Source organism: Myotis lucifugus, unplaced genomic scaffold (genome assembly GCF_000147115.1).
Source record: "Myotis lucifugus unplaced genomic scaffold, Myoluc2.0 scaffold_738, whole genome shotgun sequence".
Taxonomy (NCBI): Eukaryota; Metazoa; Chordata; class Mammalia; order Chiroptera; family Vespertilionidae; genus Myotis; species Myotis lucifugus.
Genome location: NW_005871786.1, coordinates 73,459 through 79,458, shown reverse-complemented (window position 1 = coordinate 79,458; position 6,000 = coordinate 73,459).

Below are 6,000 nucleotides of genomic sequence, written 5' to 3'. Positions count from 1 at the left end.
CGCTTCCGCCGTCCGCCCGGCCTAGAGCGCGCGCCCGCCCGCGCTTCCGCTCCCAGTGCACATGCGCATTCCCCGAGACCAGGAAGGTGGGCGGGGCCTGGAACAGCACCAGTGCCCGACGCCCCTCCCATCTCTGTCGGGGAAGGTCCTACGCCGACGCACAGGGGTCTTCGCCTTCCGACGCCGCGCGTACCCACGCCGCGGAGCGTGCGCAGAGCGGCCGCCACTGCGGCGGTCGTGACGGCGGCGGCGGCAGGAGGTTGGGGGATGGGGCGGGAGGTGGTGGGATCTGTGGGAAATGGCTGGCCAGGGGTCCTGAGACTCGTGAGGGCGTGAGGCCCTGCGTAAGGCTGGACTGAAGCTGAGCAGAGTCGGCCGAGCGTAGGCCTGGGAGTCGCTTTCATCCCTGGTCAGAGGGTGGTGGGGCCTGTTGGGCGGGCCCGAGGGGAACTCGACCGTGGCTGCCTTTTCTGCTAAGCCTTCCTAGTGCTATTAATTAGTTTAGCAAATGTTTATTGACCTGCTACTATATTCCTGGCAGGACACAGCACGGAACAGACAAAAATCTCAGCCTCTGTGGCGCTCACGGTCTAATGGGGGAGGCAGGCGAGAGGCAAGAGAAATAAGTAAAACACGTCATGTTGAGATGGAGACAGGGCGGATCATGTAGATTTTATATCGAGCGATCAGGGAAGGCCTCGCTGCGAAGAAGGCATTTGAGTCAAAACATGAAAGCAGTGAGGGAGAGTGTGAAGGCGCAGACCCCCTAGGGCAGGGGTGGGCAACCTTTTTGTGAGTGCGTGCCAAAAACAGCAAAATCTCTGACTCAAAATCCTTCTGGGTGCCAACCCTAATTTTTTGAGAACATGTTACGCCTACTTGATATCTCTTAAGGTGTACGTATGTAAAGAACCTTGAAGAAATAATAGAATTCATTCGAGCGACAAAAACACAGTATATGATGATGAAAAATACATTTATTTTTTAATGTATACATGTACACTGATAGTCCGACAGAAAACTTTATGACTCCGTTTGATATTATCAGTGGGACTTTTGCTGCTGCATCACTGATGACAGATTTTAAATCAGGTTTATATTTCGTGACCTTCAGAGATATGCACAAGCTACTACTTTCATCCGTCAGGCTACTCCTATTACGAGACTTAACAAAATTCATCACTGAGAACAAAGATTCACAAGCTTATGTGGATGAAACCAAAACACTGGTCGGATCTAGGAAGGCAGGGAGAGTTAAGGTAGAGGCATAGAAATTGCTCTTCCCCTCTCTCGTCAATCCATGTCTATGGTCTTTAAGATAACTTGTTATGTAAAATTATTTATCTAAGATGCACCTACACTGAATTTATCTAAAAAATAAAAAAGTCGATATTAAGAAAAAAATTGTAAAAGGAAGATTATAAGAGAGGGTTTCGCGTGCCAGCAAAAGTTACTGGCGTGCCATGTCTGGTACGCGTGCCAGGGGTTGCCCGCCCCTGCCCTAGGGGCCTCTCTGTTCTGGAAGGATCTCCAGGGCCCTCAGTCTCCCAGCTGAGCCAGGGGCCCCAAGGTCAGGCTCCACAGCCTGATTGTCCCTGCCCTTGCCTTTCAGGCCTGCCTTTCCTCATTTTTCAGGGGTCAGCTCGCTCATCACCTCAGGCATCTCTCCTTTTTTGTCACTGATTCCTTTTCATATTTTTTGGGTACCCTCTTTCTATTTTCTGTCTCCCTGTTCTCAACTTAAATGGAACTTAAATGGCAAAGAGGTTCATTTTACTCACTAGTGAATTCCCAGCATCTAGTGTGGTGCCCTCCTCTGCCATATACTAAATACTACTTCTTTTTTTAATTGAAAGAGTAATAGAGACTAACTGCCTATTGAGTCTGCATTAACTCATTGAGTCTTTCCAAGCCCAAGGTGAGTCCCTTGCAACATAGAGCAGAAAGACCTGGATTTAAAACATGACTCCATTGTTGTCAGTAGCTGGGGGTGCCAGGAAAGTTTATGGGACTCATTTACATTTCGCCTGTAAAATGGAAACCGTGCCCACCTCCATAGGCTGGTTATGAGGAATCCATGAAAAGCAAGCCACCTGGGAGTTCTCTAAACCTTAGCTCATAATGTTGAATAATGCACAGAAAATGGGCAAGTGGGGTCTGAACATTGGTCTCTCATTCATGTAATATTTCTTACGGGTCCTCAACAGGATGAGCACACTGAGCAGATCATAGGCCTGCAGTGATGCAGTGAGAAGGCAGGGTTCCTGCCCATGGAGCAGTCTGAGTTCAGTTGACTTGTCTCCCATGTTGATCACACTAATACATCAGAGAAAAGACTTTATTTTTTTTAAGAGAAAGTTTACTTAGAAAGTTACAGAGGTGCCCTAGCTGATGTGGCTCGGTTGAGCGTCTTCCCAAGCACAAAGGTTGCAGCTTTGATTCCTGGTCAGGGTACATACCCAGGTTGTGGGTTTAATCCTGTCAGGTGTGTATGGGAGGATGTTTCTCTTTTCCTCTTTAAAAATCAATAAAAACTTTTTTTTTTAAGTTACAGAGTAGAAGTGAGCCAGCTGAGCTTCATAGGCTTGAAACAAGTTACAGGGGCAGAAGAGGGGCCCTTGGAACATAGGAGAGAGAAAGGCAAAGAACGCGCCTCTGACAGAGGAAGAGGGGGAAGGGAAAGGCACAGGAGTGGCCCCCACCCCCTCAAGCCTTGATAGGAAAATCTTCAGTGCAATGGAAGGAAAGCCTAAGGTGTGATGAGGTCATAACATGGGGCCTTCCTGGGACTAGGGAGTCAGCTAGACCTCTCTGAGGAAGAGGTATTTATGCCAAGACCCAAAAGATGAACAAGAGCCAAGAGGAGGACATTAGGTCGAGGAAACCGAATTTGCTCTGAAGAGGAAAAGAGTGTGGGAATAGATGCAGGTTGTATGGCTGTACAGGAGATGTCAGCAACAGCCACACCGGGCAGGGCCTTGTGGGCTGTGGTGAGGATCTTCAGCTTTCTCTGGAGCACGTCGGGAAGCAGTTGAAGGGCTTTAATCAGGAGATTCCCATGGCTGCTGGGTGGAGACTGGCCTGGCCAGGAAGGAGAGGAAGTGGGGAGTCACTTCAGGCCATAGCAATTGTCCAGGATGGAGAAAATGGTGGCTTGCACTAGATGGAAGGAGGTAGAAGTAGAATTGGAGGAAGGTTGGATAGAAATTGGAAGAATGGACCTGAGGTAAAGGAGAGTCAAGAATGAGCTCAATCTTTCTCTGCAGCTAGGACAGTGGAACATGGAAACTGGCAAGGAATGATCAGGAATCCTGTTTTAAGGATCAGATATCTGTTGGGAACAATCTTCTGACACATTTCGAGTTCATTTTTACACATGGTATGAGGTAAGGTTGAAGTTCATGGTTTTCCATAGAGAAATTCCATTGTTCTATCTAGACTACCTGCCTCACCATTGAATTTCCTTAACGTTTTTGTCAAAATCAGTTGACTGTTTTAAGTGCGAGTCTGTTTCTGGCCTCTCTGTCCTTGTGCTAAAACAACACTGTCTTGATTACTGTAGCTTTATAATGTCTTGAAATCAGGTAATCCTCCAACTTTGTTATTTTTAAAGATTGTTTTGGTTACTCTAGATCAGTGGTTCTCAACCTTCCTAATGCCGCAACCCTTTAATACAGTTCCTCATGTTGTGGTGACCCCCAACCATAAAATTATTTTTGTTGCTACTTCATAACTGTAATTTTGCTACTGTTGTGAATCATAATGTAAATATCTGATATGCAGGATGTATTTTCATTGTTACAAATTGAACATAATTAAAGCATAGTGATTAATCACAAAAACAGTATGTACTTATATATGTGTTTTCCGATGGTCTTAGGCCAGTGGTCGGCAAACTGCGGCTCGCGAGCCACATGCGGCCCTTTGGCCCCTTGAGTGTGGCTCTTCCACAAAATACCGACTTCTGCGCATGGGCCACGAAGTTTCAATCACACCGTACGTGCGCGCCCACACGTGGTATTTTGTGGAAGAGCCATACTCAAGAAGCCAAAGAGCCGAATGTGGCTCTCGAGCTGCAGTTTGCTGACCACGGTCTTAGGCGATCCCTGTGAAAGGGTCGTTCTACCCCCAAAGGGGTCGCGACCCACAGGTTGAGAACCGCTGCTCTAGATCCTTTGCATTACTATGTACATTTTAGCACAGCTGTGGGCAAACTACGGCCCGCAGGCCGGATCCGGCCCGTTTGAAATGAATAAAACTAAAAAAAAAAAAGACCGTACCCTTTTATGTAATGATGTTTACTTTGAATTTATATTAGTTCACACAAACACTCCATCCATGCTTTTGTTCCGGCCCTCCGGTCCAGTTTAAGAACCCATTGTGGCCCTCGAGTCAAAAAGTTTGCCCACCCCTGTTAGCATCTTCTCAATTTCTAACCAAAAACACGTGATGGGATTTTGACTGGGATTGCATACCAAATCAAGAGAAGCGCCATCTTTTAACACTATTAAGTCTTCCATGAATGTGATCTATCTATTTAGGTATTTTCTGGTTTCCATTAAACTTGCTTTTTTTGCCCTCGCCAGTGTTGCTTAGTGGCTAGAGCATCAGCCCATGCACTGAAGGGTCACAGGTTGGATTCCCAGTCAAGGGCATGTACTTGAGTTGCAGGTTCAATCTCAGATCTCAGGACCTGGTCAGGCAACGTGCACACGTGCAGGAGGCAACCAATCTATGTGTCTCTCTCACATTGATGTTTCTTTCTCTCTCTCTCTCTCTCTCTCTCTCTCTCCCTCTCACTCTCACTCTCACTCTCACTCTCTCTTTTGGACACAATGAGAAGGTGGCCATCTATCAGGAAGAAGGTGGCCCTCACTAAAAAGTGAATTTTCTGGCACTTTGATCCTGGACTTCCAAGCCTCCATCACTGTGAAAAATACATTTCTGTTTTAAGATCACCGACTTTATGGTGTTGTAGTTAACCTGAGCAGACGAATACAAGATTGATTTAAAGGAATTGGTTCAAGTGATTTGGAGGCTGGCAAGTCCAAAATTCGAAGACCCACGAGGAGCTGATGCTATAGTTCAAGTCCCAAGGCTGTCTGTCTATTGGCAGAATTCCTTCTTGCTCAGGGAAGATTAGTCTTTTGAGCTATTCAGGCCTTCAACTGATTGGATGAGGCCCACACCCATCAAGAGCAATCTGCTTTACTCACAGTCTACTAATTTCAATGTGAATCTCATCCAAAAACACCCTCACAGAAACATCCAGAATAATGCTTGATCAAATACCTGGGCACTGTAGTCCAGCCAAGTTGACACATAAAATTAACCATCACATCACCAAAGTAGAGTAGAAACACATGGGCACAGGACACAGTGTTCGCTGGACACTCCCTGGACGACTTTGGCATGGATGTACCAACAAATTCAATTTTCATCCCCAGGGCTGGACCAGGGTGACGCCACCACAAGGAGTGTAAAATGAAAACATGTAAAATGTAGCACTTCTCTCCCTTCTCTGTGGGGAAAATCACGAGGAGGAGGTGTACGTCAGGGTTTGGACCACATTGAGTCCATTTATTCAAGGGTTTGTTAGAAGACAATCTAAGGCAGGGGTTCTCAACCACAGTGCCATTGACATTTTCAGCCCAATAATCCTCTGCTGTGAAAACCATCTTGTGACCATAGATCAGCCGTGGGCAAACTACGGCCCGCGGGCCGGATCCGGCCCATTTGAAATGAATAAAACTAAAAAAAAAAAGACCGTACCCTTTTATGTAATGATGTTTACTTTGAATTTATATTAGTTCACACAAACACTCCATCCATGCTTTTGTTCCGGCCCTCCGGTCCAGTTTAAGAACCCATTGTGGCTCTCGAGTCAAAAAGTTTGCCCACCCCTGCCATAGATTGTCAAGCAACAACCCTGGCCTCTGTCCATCACCGGTCAGCACTGAGGCCAGATCCAGGGCTTGCCCCCAGGTGCCACCTTGGGGC